This window comes from Trichomycterus rosablanca, chromosome 4 (genome assembly GCF_030014385.1).
Source record: "Trichomycterus rosablanca isolate fTriRos1 chromosome 4, fTriRos1.hap1, whole genome shotgun sequence".
NCBI classification, from domain to species: Eukaryota; Metazoa; Chordata; class Actinopteri; order Siluriformes; family Trichomycteridae; genus Trichomycterus; species Trichomycterus rosablanca.
This window is the reverse complement of record NC_085991.1, coordinates 43,464,358-43,476,810: the sequence shown is the minus strand read 5'-3', so window position 1 is coordinate 43,476,810 and position 12,453 is coordinate 43,464,358. Positions and strand designations below refer to the sequence as shown.

General features: G+C 38.5%; 1 long non-coding RNA gene across 2 annotated transcripts; it reads left to right on the top strand.

Moving 5' to 3' along the window:
- The first annotated feature begins 10,284 nt into the window (after nt 1-10,284).
- LOC134311717 (uncharacterized) lies at nt 10,285-11,669 on the top strand. Of its 2 annotated transcripts, none has more exons than XR_010011472.1 (3): nt 10,285-10,490; nt 11,095-11,228; nt 11,397-11,669. It is a non-coding gene; the product is annotated as an uncharacterized LOC134311717 (long non-coding RNA). The 2 variants fall into 2 exon arrangements; XR_010011471.1 differs by having other exon boundaries at nt 11,384-11,669.
- Nucleotides 11,670-12,453: the final 784 nt, after the last annotated feature.

Sequence of the window (12,453 nt, the reverse complement as noted above, 5' to 3'; positions counted from 1 at the left end):
GAACTTGAGCCCGTCGCCTCAAGCAAAACCGGACTACAGAGATTTTGTTGAAATCGTGTCTGAAAGTCTTGAAGAGCACCACTCGATGTCAGAAATCTATTAAGGGCCGAGGGCAGCTGGATTTTTTTCTCCTGAATCGTATTCAAAAATTCTTGAAGCTTAGCTGCCCCTACCTGTACGTGGTCTTTAGGACCCCTCAAAATAAGACAGCCAGGTCTTTCATGTGTGATTTGTATTCCCAAAGCTGTAGAGTTTATCTCTTGTTCAAACTGTTTCTTCACAAGGGCATATTGTGTTTCAGACACAGGGAACTCTTTACATGCCTGCTGCTGGAACTGCAAAGCATTTATAATTTTTAACAACCTCTCCACTTCCTTAATCTCTCCAACGATCACGAGTAAACCTTCTTCTTCATAGATTCTAAGGTTTTCAGTTAAAAGGGAAGGGTTTTGCTTTAGAATCTGAAGCCTCAAAGGCTCCACTTCAAAACGGTTGATGTAGTGGTCCTGCAGTTCTGCAAACACCTTTTCCACTTTTGCCTCCCACTTTTGCAGGACAATGTCATCTACATTTGTTTGAACTGCATCCCTCATTACTACCACTGTCTCAGAATCAGCGTCCAAGCTAAGGGTGCTTAATAAAGGAGCGAGGCGTTTTTCCAGATCTGACTTCGCTCTTGGACTGTCTTTCAGGTATCGCAGTAGGTATGGGTCCAGTTTTAAACATTTATCTACTGGTCTGTCACCAGAGGCCTGTAATGCAAATAATACAAAGTTAATGACAGCATTAATAATTATGTAAATAATTAATTCAAATAAAAGTATTGATGCCAGTGCTACAGTGTCATGTACACTCACTCACTCACTTTCTCAACCAACTAGGGTCGTGGGGGAATGGGGGCTGGAGCCCATCCCAGCCCCTCAATGGGCGCAAGGCACACAGCAACACCCTGGACAGGGCGCCAGTCCATCGCAGGGCAGACACACAACCATTCACGTATAGGGGAACTCAGTGTCTCCAATTAACCTGACTGCATTTTTTTGGACTGTGGGACAAAGCCGGAGCTTCCGGATGAAACCCACGCAGACACAGGGAGAACATGCAAACTCCACACAGAAAGGACCCGGACCACCCCACCTGGGAATCGAACCCAGGACCTCCTTGCTGTGAGGCGAATGTGCTACCCACCGAGCCACCGTGCCGCCCGTGTCATGTGCCACCCGTGTCATGTACCACAGCGGTTCCCCACCACGGACCGACTTCATATAAGATATAATTTCACAAACCGGCGGGGGCTGCTTTCACCTGGGGGTGATATAAGATATGAGAGATAAACACCCGTGTGTTGGAAATGGAAGCAGTGTTTTCATTGCTGATGTTGCGATCTCTAATTATTAATTTTTTCTGGGCAGCTCGGTAATAAATGACCCACGGACCTGTACCGGTCTGCAGCCCGGTGGTTGGGGACCACTGATGTACAGTGTCATTATTTTTGATAGAAAAAAAAGTTATCCAACACCAACCGGCCCTGTTTGAAAAAGGACCTGGGAACACTCAGAGCCTTCTAAAGTGTTTCAAATTATTGCCCGGATTAATGCCTTGACACAATTCAATCACAGGGAGTTCCTTTGGAATCAAACCCAGAACCTTCTTGCTGTGAGAAGAGCTACTGTGCCACCCCTTTAATACATAAAATGATAAAACACAAGATCTGTATAAATGCACCTGTGAATGTTATGAAGAGGCAAAGGTTTATTTTGTTAGTTTTACTCTAACTTGTTAGCAGCAGTGGGAGCTTGAAGAGTTTGTGGCAAGCTGTAGCCTAGTGGTTAAGGTACTGGACTAGTAATCAGAAGGTCTTTCTGGTTCCTCTTAACATTTCTTCCTGTATTTTTAAGGGAGTTTTTCCTTGCCACTGTCGCCCTCGGCTTGCTCAACAGGGGTTTTTGGTCTGTTGTTCCTGGAATCTGTAAAGTTGCTTTGAGACAATGTCCATTGAAAAAAGCGCTATATAAATAAATTTGACTTGAATTTGACTTGAAGGTCGCTGGTTCAAGCCCCACTACTGCCAGATTGCTGCTGTTGGGCCCTTGAGCAAGGACCTTAACCCTCAATTGCTCAGACTGTATACTGTAACTGTAATGTAAGTCGCTTTGGTTAAAGTCGTCTGCTAAATGTCAAAAATGTAAATGTATGAGCCAGTTTTTAAAATGACATAAAAACTTCATCTTGGATTTGCCTATGAAATTGTAAAATGAGTAGTTATTACTTTTATTAGTTTTTTTTTTTTATGACTGAGATAAACTGAAATGCAGAATGTCAAACCAGTGTTGAATATTTAATTTTACCACAGTATCTGTTTCTCCCCTCTCTGGCTTGGGTGGCGTTTTTAGTTTTTTTGATTTGTTTCTGTTATTTTGGCCACCTTTGCCTATGTTGTTTTTCTTTTATTTTGTGGTTCATCCTATATGTTGAACTGGCCACTCCAGTGACAAGGTGGGACACTCCCAGTTACAATAAACTATTCAACAACCCCTGGTGTTATGTGGATAAGGGTATTGTGGAAAAGATCACTCCCATCAGTCCCATGTTCTATCGTCATTAATCAGCCATGGCTTAAGTTTGCAGTGACCCATCATTTTACTGGGCCAGAAAGAATCTGCTTCTTGTTTTAGATTTCCACCTGTTTTTTGTCTTTTAATAATAACATTTCCCCCCAATCTAACTAGTGTTTATATGTACGTGGTGCTTACTTGTTGGCCTTGATGTGACAGAACCTGTTTTTCTTCTTCCTTTTCATTGGATCGTAGCAAGATACATAAATTCCCTTGTTCAGGAAGATCGACAACATGATCTCTTTTCTTCAATACTCTTTCCTGAGCTTTAAGAAGATATTAATAAAATAAATTACATTTACTATACTCACACATGCAGATTTATGTATGAATTGCTGAGCAGTAAATCTATATAAGGGTTATATAATTTATATTATGTCTGTTTCTGTCTCTTATTAATTAAGGCAAGGTAAATCATTTTAATTCAGTAATAATAAATAATACACATACCTTCCTTTTTAATGAAGGCAATCTTGTAGATGTTGTCTCTTATTTTTTCTACTTCACCACATTCTCCTCCTCCAGACTGTCGCTTGATCTGAAAATAAGCTCTAATCCTTTTTCTTTCCCTTTCGGAGAGGTTGTTTGCCTCAAAAAACACAGCATACTGGTACTGGTTTGACATGTTCAATTGAAAAAAGCAGAAGGTCCTTTCTTACCTTCTTTAATATATTTATGACTGTTCGGCTATAAAAAACATTGTACACAACAGCAGGTATCAGTTAAGCTCTCAGATGCGGATGTGATTGTGGTTTCTTTTTAGTTTTACTTTCAGTTTCTGATAATGTAAAAAACAAGCCTACAGTGGCTTTAGAAAATATTCACACCCTGTGACTGCACAATTTATTGTGTTGTGGATTTGATTTTGGTTAAATGTAATGACAATCTTTACCCATCAATCTACACTTAATTAATGATAATGAAGTGATTAATTCTGAAAATTAATTAAAAATAAAAATGTACATCTTTTATTAACAAAAGTATTTGAAAAGTCATGTGCGGAGATTAGAGAACCTGTTGGAGAACCATCCCTGCAGCACTCCATTAATGGAATAGACAGCGGCAAGACAGAGGCCACTGTTGAGTGTGGAATTTGTGAAAAACCAGCACTGCTGATCAGTTCAAGCAATTGAACTTGGCAACCTTATGATTACTAGTTCTGTCCCCTAACCACTGAGCAACCAGGGAGAGAAGAATTTGAAAAGAGGAACTGTTGCCAGTGACTAGGAACTAGTGTTGAAAGATGATGGAGTCATGTGGATCATTTAACAGATAGAGGTGAAACTCCCTGTGTGTCTGTTGGTCCTGAAAATTCTTTAGCTGGGTAGACACATCAATTAACTGGATTTTTGCTGAATGAGTATGTGTAGGCGCAATTATTGGAGCAAAGAGATATTTAATGGGTTTACGATTCCACCATATGTTTATCATGCTAGCAGTCAAAATGAAGCTGGTAGTCAGGGGCTGCTTTGTTTCCACAGGACCTGGACAACTTGTCATAACTGATGGAACCATGAACATTTAATTACAGTTGTTACTGCAAAGGGTGGCAAAACCAGTTATCAGGTTTAGGGGCATTTACTTTTTCACACAGGTGATCTAGATTTTAAATAAATTAAATGATTGTTAAAAATCAGCATTTTGCGCTTACTAGTGTTGCTTTTATCTTACAATAAAATTAGTTAAAAGATCTGAAACAATTAGAATTTTTTCATGTTAGATTTTGCTGGAGGGTGGTATGGTGGCTCGGTGGGTAGCACTGTCGCCTCACAGCAAGAAGGTCCTGGGTTAGATCCCTAGGCGGGGTGGTCCGAGTCCTTTCCATGCAGTGTTTGCATGTTCTCCCTGTGTCTGTGTGGGTTTTCTCCGGGAGTTTCGGTTTCCTCCCACAGTCCAAAAACATGCTGAGAAGAGCCAGAGCACCAGCCCCCATTATGTGTACCTTTTACAGAGGTACCATCGAGAGTGTCCATTGAGTGCACACATCACTTTAAACTATCTATAGATAATCAAATTTGCACTGCTGTTAAATTGCACTGGTTTAACACAAAGACTTCTAAATCTGCACTGCCACTTTAAATGCCTAAGTTTTTAATATCAGGACCTCCATTTTTCAATTGTTATATTTACTGCTACATTTGTCATACTTGTGTCAATGTATATACAGTATATTTGCGCTTTAGTGTGTTTATTCTATTTTTATATTCTTCATATTTTCTAGGTTTATTGTTTAATTAATGTTTAGTGTTGCACGATGGGTCAGAGAGTAACATAATTTAAATCCTCTGTATGTCCTGTACATATTGCAGTTTTGAAAATAAAGCAACTTTGACTTTGACCTTGATTTGACTTACCAGTCCACCAGCGTGAATGCTTTTAAACTAGAGAATTAGACAAAGCCAGAGTCCATCACAACATATAGTCCATCTGTTTTTCTGCATGCTTTGTTAGCCCCCTTTCATGCTGTTCTTCAATGGTCAGGACCCCCACAAAACCACCACAGAGTTGGTATTATTTGGGTGGTGAATCATTCTCAGCACTGCAGTGACAATGACATGGTGGTGGTGTGTTGGTGTGTGTTGTGCTGGTATGAGTGGATCAGACACAGCAGCGCTGCTGGAGTTATTAAATACCTTACTGTCACTGCTGGACTGAGAATAGTCCACCAACCAAAAATATCCAGCCAACAGCACCGCATGGGCAGCGTCCTGTGACCACTGATGAAGGTCTAATACATGACCAACTCAAACAGCAGCAACAGATGAGCGATCGTCTCTGACTTCACATCTACAAGGTGGACCAACTAGGTAGGCGTGTCTAATAGAGTGGACAGTGAGTGGACACAGTATTTAAAAACTCCAGCAGTGCTGCTGTGTCTGATCCACTCATATCAGCACAACACACACTAACACACCACCACCATATCAGTGTCACTGCAGTACTGAGAATGATCCACCACCTAAATATTAACTGCTCTGTGGTGGTCCTGACCATTGAAGAACAGGGTGAAAGCATGTTAAAAAGTATGCAGAGAAACAGATGGACTACAGTCAGTAACTGTAGAAATACAAAGTGCTTCTGGACAGTGTAGAAACAAGAAGGTGGTTTTAATTTTATGGCTGATCGGTATTATATATATATACTGTATACTGTATATACGTATATATATATATATATATATATTATGGCAAGCCAAACAGGAAATATATAGCAAATGCTGATATATATGGAATGAAACTTGATATATATATAATGAAACTCGATATATAATGAAACCTGATATATATATATAATGAAACTCGATATATATATAATGAAACTCGATATATATATAATGAAACCTGATATATATATAATGAAACCTTATATATATACAGGTCCTTCTCAAAAAATTTGCATATTGTGATAAAGTTCATTATTTTCCATAATGTAATGATAAAAATTAAACTTTCATGTATTTTAGATTCATTGCACACCAACTGAAATATTTCAGGTCTTTTATTGTTTTAATACTGATGATTTTGGCATACAGCTCATGAAAACCCAAAATTCCTATCTCAAAAAATTAGCATATTTCATCCGACCAATAAAAGAAAAGTGTTTTTAATACAAAAAAAGTCAACCTTCAAATAATTATGTTCAGTTATGCACTCAATACTTGGTCGGGAATCCTTTTGCAGAAATGACTGCTTCAATGCGGCGTGGCATGGAGGCAATCAGCCTGTGGCACTGCTGAGGTGTTATGGAGGCCCAGGATGCTTCGATAGCGGCCTTAAGCTCATCCAGAGTGTTGGGTCTTGTGTCTCTCAACTTTCTCTTCACAATATCCCACAGATTCTCTATGGGGTTCAGGTCAGGAGAGTTGGCAGGCCAATTGAGCACAGTAATACCATGGTCAGTAAACCATTCACCAGTGGTTTTGGCACTGTGAGCAGGTGCCAGGTCGTGCTGAAAAATGAAATCTTCATCTCCATAAAGCTTTTCAGCAGATGGAAGCATGAAGTGCTCCAAAATCTCCTGATAGCTAGCTGCATTGACCCTGCCCTTGATAAAACACAGTGGACCAACACCAGCAGCTGACATGGCACCCCAGACCATCACTGACTGTGGGTACTTGACACTGGACTTCAGGCATTTTGGCATTTCCCTCTCCCCAGTCTTCCTCCAGACTCTGGCACCTTGATTTCCGAATGACATGCAAAATTTGCTTTCATCCGAAAACAGTACTTTGGACCACTGAGCAACAGTCCAGTGCTGCTGTTTCTGGTTCAAAAGTGGCTTGACCTGGGGAATGCGGCACCTGTAGCCCATTTCCTGCACACGCCTGTGCACGGTGGCTCTGGATGTTTCTACTCCAGACTCAGTCCACTGCTTCCGCAGGTCCCCCAAGGTCTGGAATCGGCCCTTCTCCACAATCTTCCTCAGGGTCCGGTCACCTCTTCTCGTTGTGCAGCGTTTTCTGCCACACTTTTTCCTTCCCACAGACTTCCCACTGAGGTGCCTTGATACAGCACTCTGGGAACAGCCTATTCGTTCAGAAATTTCTTTCTGTGTCTTACCCTCTTGCTTGAGGGTGTCAATGATGGCCTTCTGGACAGCAGTCAGGTCGGCAGTCTTACCCATGATTGCAGTTTTGAGTAATGAACCAGGCTGGGAGTTTTTAAAAGCCTCAGGAATCTTTTGCAGGTGTTTAGAGTTAATTCGTTGATTCAGATGATTAGGTTAATAGCTCGTTTAGAGAACCTTTTCATGATATGCTAATTTTTTGAGATAGGAATTTTGGGTTTTCATGAGCTGTATGCCAAAATCATCAGTATTAAAACAATAAAAGACCTGAAATATTTCAGTTGGTGTGCAATGAATCTAAAATATATGAAAGTTTAATTTTTATCATTACATTATGGAAAATAATGAACTTTATCACAATATGCTAATTTTTTTAGAAGGACCTGTATAATGAAACTCGATATATATATAAAGAAACTCGATATATATATAATAAAACCTGATATATATATAATGAAACTCGATATATACATAATAAAACCTGATATATATATAATGAAACTCGATATATATATATAATGAAACCTGATATATATATAATGAAACTCGATATATATATATAATGAAACTCGATATATATATAATGAAACTTGATATATATATATATAATGAAACTCGATATATATATGATGAAACTTGATATATATATAATGAAACTCGATATATATATAATGAAACTTGATATATATATAATAAACTTGATATATATAATGAAACTCGATATATATATAATGAAACTTGATATATATATAATGAAACTTGATATATATATAATGAAACTTGATATATATATAATGAAACTTGATATATATATAATGAAACTTGATATATATATAATAAACTTGATATATATATAATGAAACTTGATATATATATAATGAAACTCGATATATATATGATGAAACTTGATATATATATAATGAAACTCGATATATATATAATGAAACTTGATATATATATAATAAACTTGATATATATATAATGAAACTTGAATGAAACCAGGGCAGGCCCTAGGACCCCGATTTTCTCACTGGAAATCGGAAATATACGCGCACGCGCGTGCATGCGCTTACATGCTTATATTATTGTTTAGACAGTGTAAATCAAACACAAGTGTTTAAAAAGTAATAATAACGACGCGTCCTGTTGTTCTGACTTTTGTGTTTGTATTTGTGACGTGCACATATTTGCTCTATCTGCAAAAAATAAAATAAACAATGTGGGGAAGCGATTTTTGTACTGGACGTTGTAACGTTGTCATGTTAGTTATAGGGTTGCCAACTGTCCCCTAAAATACAGAATCGTTCCTTATTTGGAAACTAAACGTCGCGTTCCGTATTGACCTGATACTGGACGCGCTTTGTTCTGTATTTTTATCAATGGGAGAGAAATGCTGCCGATTAGACTGAGACAGGGCGATATGTATGAAACAGAAGGAAACTGCTGCTGTCGTGGGAATGAGAAAGCATCTGGTTATTATTTTAAGTAGTATTTAAGTTGTGTGCGCAGACATATCAGCATAAACCTTTTACTATTTCAATGTTTAAGTAGCGCAGTGGGCAGCGCGTCCAGAACCGGGGCTGCATGAGTCTTCATCATTTCTTCTCTTTACTTCCCGCAGTACCTAACATCTGTCTGACAGCAGGTCTTTACACAGACAAAAGACACATCACTGTCAATTTTCCTGACAAAAAACTACCCCCCAAGCTCAATGCAAAGGGGTTTGTGTACCTTTCATCATTACTTTTTCACTTCAAATCCCAAAGTTGAAAAGGTTTCAGTTTTCAGTTTCGTTTCAAATAATAAACAAACACACATTGATAGTAATAACATCTGACCCCTGTTCTGACTTTTGTGTATAAAACTAGGGTTGCCAACTTTCAGAAATAAGGAACGCGAGTTGGCGGGTTGGCGGAAGGCATAGGGTGTGGGGTGGGATGTTGGGCCAGTGTGACAACCAGCTTGGCCCCCCCTACGGCCCCCCTAATTGCGAACTTGCGAACACACAGCGACAAGGCTGCACACCAAAGTAACCCACATTTTATTAAGTAATTGGCCCCTCTAACATAGCCTCTGCCCCCCCACCTCACATAGTCTAGAACCCCCACTGTAAAGAACATTTTTTCTCAATAGTGCAAACAACATTTTTACATAATCCATCATTACACTGACATGCAGCCCCGGTTCTGGACGCGCTGCCCACTGCGCTACTTAAACATTGAAATAGTAAAAGGTTTATGCTGATATGTCTGCGCACACAACTTAAATACTACTTAAAATAATAACCAGACGCTTTCTTATTCCCACGACAGCAGCAGTTTCCTATGAGAGGCCGTGTAGGCCATAATTCTAAGTTGAATTCTCTCACACACACCATCATACTCTCACACACACACCATCATACTCTCACACACACACCATCATACTCTCACACACACACCATCATACTCTCTCACACACACCATCATACTCTCACACACACACCATCATACTCTCACACACACACCATCATACTCTCACACACACACACCATCATACTCTCACACACACACCATCATACTCTCACACACACACCATCATACTCTCACACACACACCATCATACTCTCACACACACACCATCATACTCTCATACATGGTTTACTATACTCTTTCACATATACTACTATACCCTCTTACAACTATAATCACACTTTCTTTTATTTACTATTATACTCTCATACACACAGCACTATTCTCTCTTGCACATATAACTATAGCTATGTAAAACAAAGATCTACTGTATGTGTAAGAGAATATTATTATATGTAAGCGTAATAAATAGTGTATGTGAATGCAAATAATCATGTTTATGGAACAGAATGATAGTGCATGTGAATAAGAATAGTTGTATGTGTGAGAGAGTTTGATGGTGTGTGTGTGAGAGTATGATAGTGTGTGTGAGAGAGTTTGATTGATACGGAAACGAGTTTGATTGAAACGGAAGTAATATTAAATTCTCAGTACCTGATTGGTGGAAGACGCGGGATTTCACAGACATGTCCCGCCTTCCTCATTATTACTGATAGGAGAGGATAGTGGACCGAGAGAGAATTAATGGAGCATCGGCCTGTTAACATTTTAAACTTTTCCACCGCTGCCACATCCATGTCAGAAATGTGGATTTAAACCCGACAGCCCGACAGGAGTCTAAACGCGGCCGCGGAGGAAGAGATGCGGTGAAGCTTTATATCCGAACCATCAGCCGAGTGCTGCGAGCTCCATATCAGACCCAACCACAGAGAGCAGCGGCTCCAGAGTCAGGGGACAGGTGAGTTCACTAAACATGATTAAACTCATTTAGCTTCTGATAGAGTCGGGTTTAGATTGGGATATTTTATAAATATTCGTCTTTGTAAGGGACCGTCTGCAAATTACACGTTTTAAACGTTCTAGTAATGCCAAACTAAGTAAGTGAGTTCTCATAAAGCACATTTATAAGAAACTTTGTTTTGGAAGCTTTCTTAAAGAACAATAAATAAATTTACTTTATCATTTTAATGGCTATAGTTGCTCCACATTAATGTGTCACTACATTCGAGTCGAATTACATGGAACTTTTGGACTCTTCCCTATGTAGGTCTTAATAAGTAAAATAAAATATATATTCATTTTGTATACACAATCATAAACAAGCTGCTGCACATGGAAAGCTACAGACTTACAGTCTAACATTTCAAAATCTGTCTCAGTGCTCATTCTAACTTAGTCACTTGTACTATTAAAGTTTGTTATATTTCTTTTATTACAGAAAATGTAATTCATTATAGATTGAGACCAAGCTCTCTTGAGTAACTGTTCTCTAAATATTTGATTGTATTGGGTGAATTGCTATAGACTGGTTTTGAAACTAAATTCAATTTTTGTGATTTCAGTATTGAACTTTTGATGGCATGAGGAAACAAACTGGTTTCACCAAAGTTGCACGAGGGCCAGAAACTAAATGGCTTCATGATTGACAATACATTTACATCAAAGGCAGTGTACATTAGACAATGACACATTTACGGTAAGTTATTTAAAAATAATGTAAGCAGTATGTTTATATTGCATATTATTAATAATAATAAGTAATTTGTAGCATTTAGATTTCATGGTTTGGCAATAGGCTAACCCCCAACATTTTCTAAATGCATTGTGTGTGTTTGTTTTGTTTGTTTTTAGTTTGTCATCACAGATTTAGAGGACAGTGGTGTGGAGGTTGACACGACAACAGCATCTAGTGACCACAGAAGTACCACACCAGTCATTGTATGACTACAAGGACTAAGGATACCTTAATCCACCTGAGTGACAGATTATTTGCTGTTGAGACTGTTCTGAAATATTTGGTTTCTGCATGCAACAATAAATAAGAAACATTTGTTTGCTTGGGACAAGATCTTTGTTAACCAGTATAATAGTGATTTCCTGACCTGTCCATAACTTGATAATAAATATCTAAATATTATATGGGGTGTCCTCGTTTTTTTTTGTTTTTTTTTGTTTTTTTTAACATTACTGCATTGTTTCATTTATCAGAAATACATTATGATGTTTTAATTACTATCACAAATAACTCTAATTTGGAATTTGAACATTGTAAATTCTTTGGCCAGTTGCACACCCGTGATGGAAGGCATGTCCATTTGGGTCCAGCACCTGCAGCGCATGCCAGCGCTGTTTTCTGATGTTGCAAGACTGTTGTCCTCCTAGCACGTACCTTTCATCTGCATTTGGGGTGATTTGAAGAATCTTATTAACAATGTCAGCCAAAGTCGCAGACATTGCTGTATGCTCTCTCTCACACACACACACACACGTCAGTTAACCAATTTGAAGTTGCTATTTGTGCCTGTATAATTTCCTCCTGATGATTCCAAAGCATACAGCTATTCTTTAGCAACGAATTTCAAGAGACAAACCGAAGGTAATTTGTTTATGTAGGATGACCAGTTCTGATTGTTGGAGGTAATCTTGGAGAAAATATATCCCTATGTCTAATTTCTACTGATATTGAGTTTTCCTATAAATTTTTTAGGGAACAAAAACATGCATAATGTGCCTCCAGTGTACCCAAACTTCATTGACTGTCACCTCCTTCTAACTGCGGGCTAATTAAAAGAAAGTAAAAAGTTGTCAGTGTTTATCCATTAAGCTCACAAAATAATATTTCCAGAATCATGCTGGTATGTCCCATGCTGTCAGTTTTCCTTTCAATGTTCTAAATGCATCTCATTGTGATGGACAAAAAT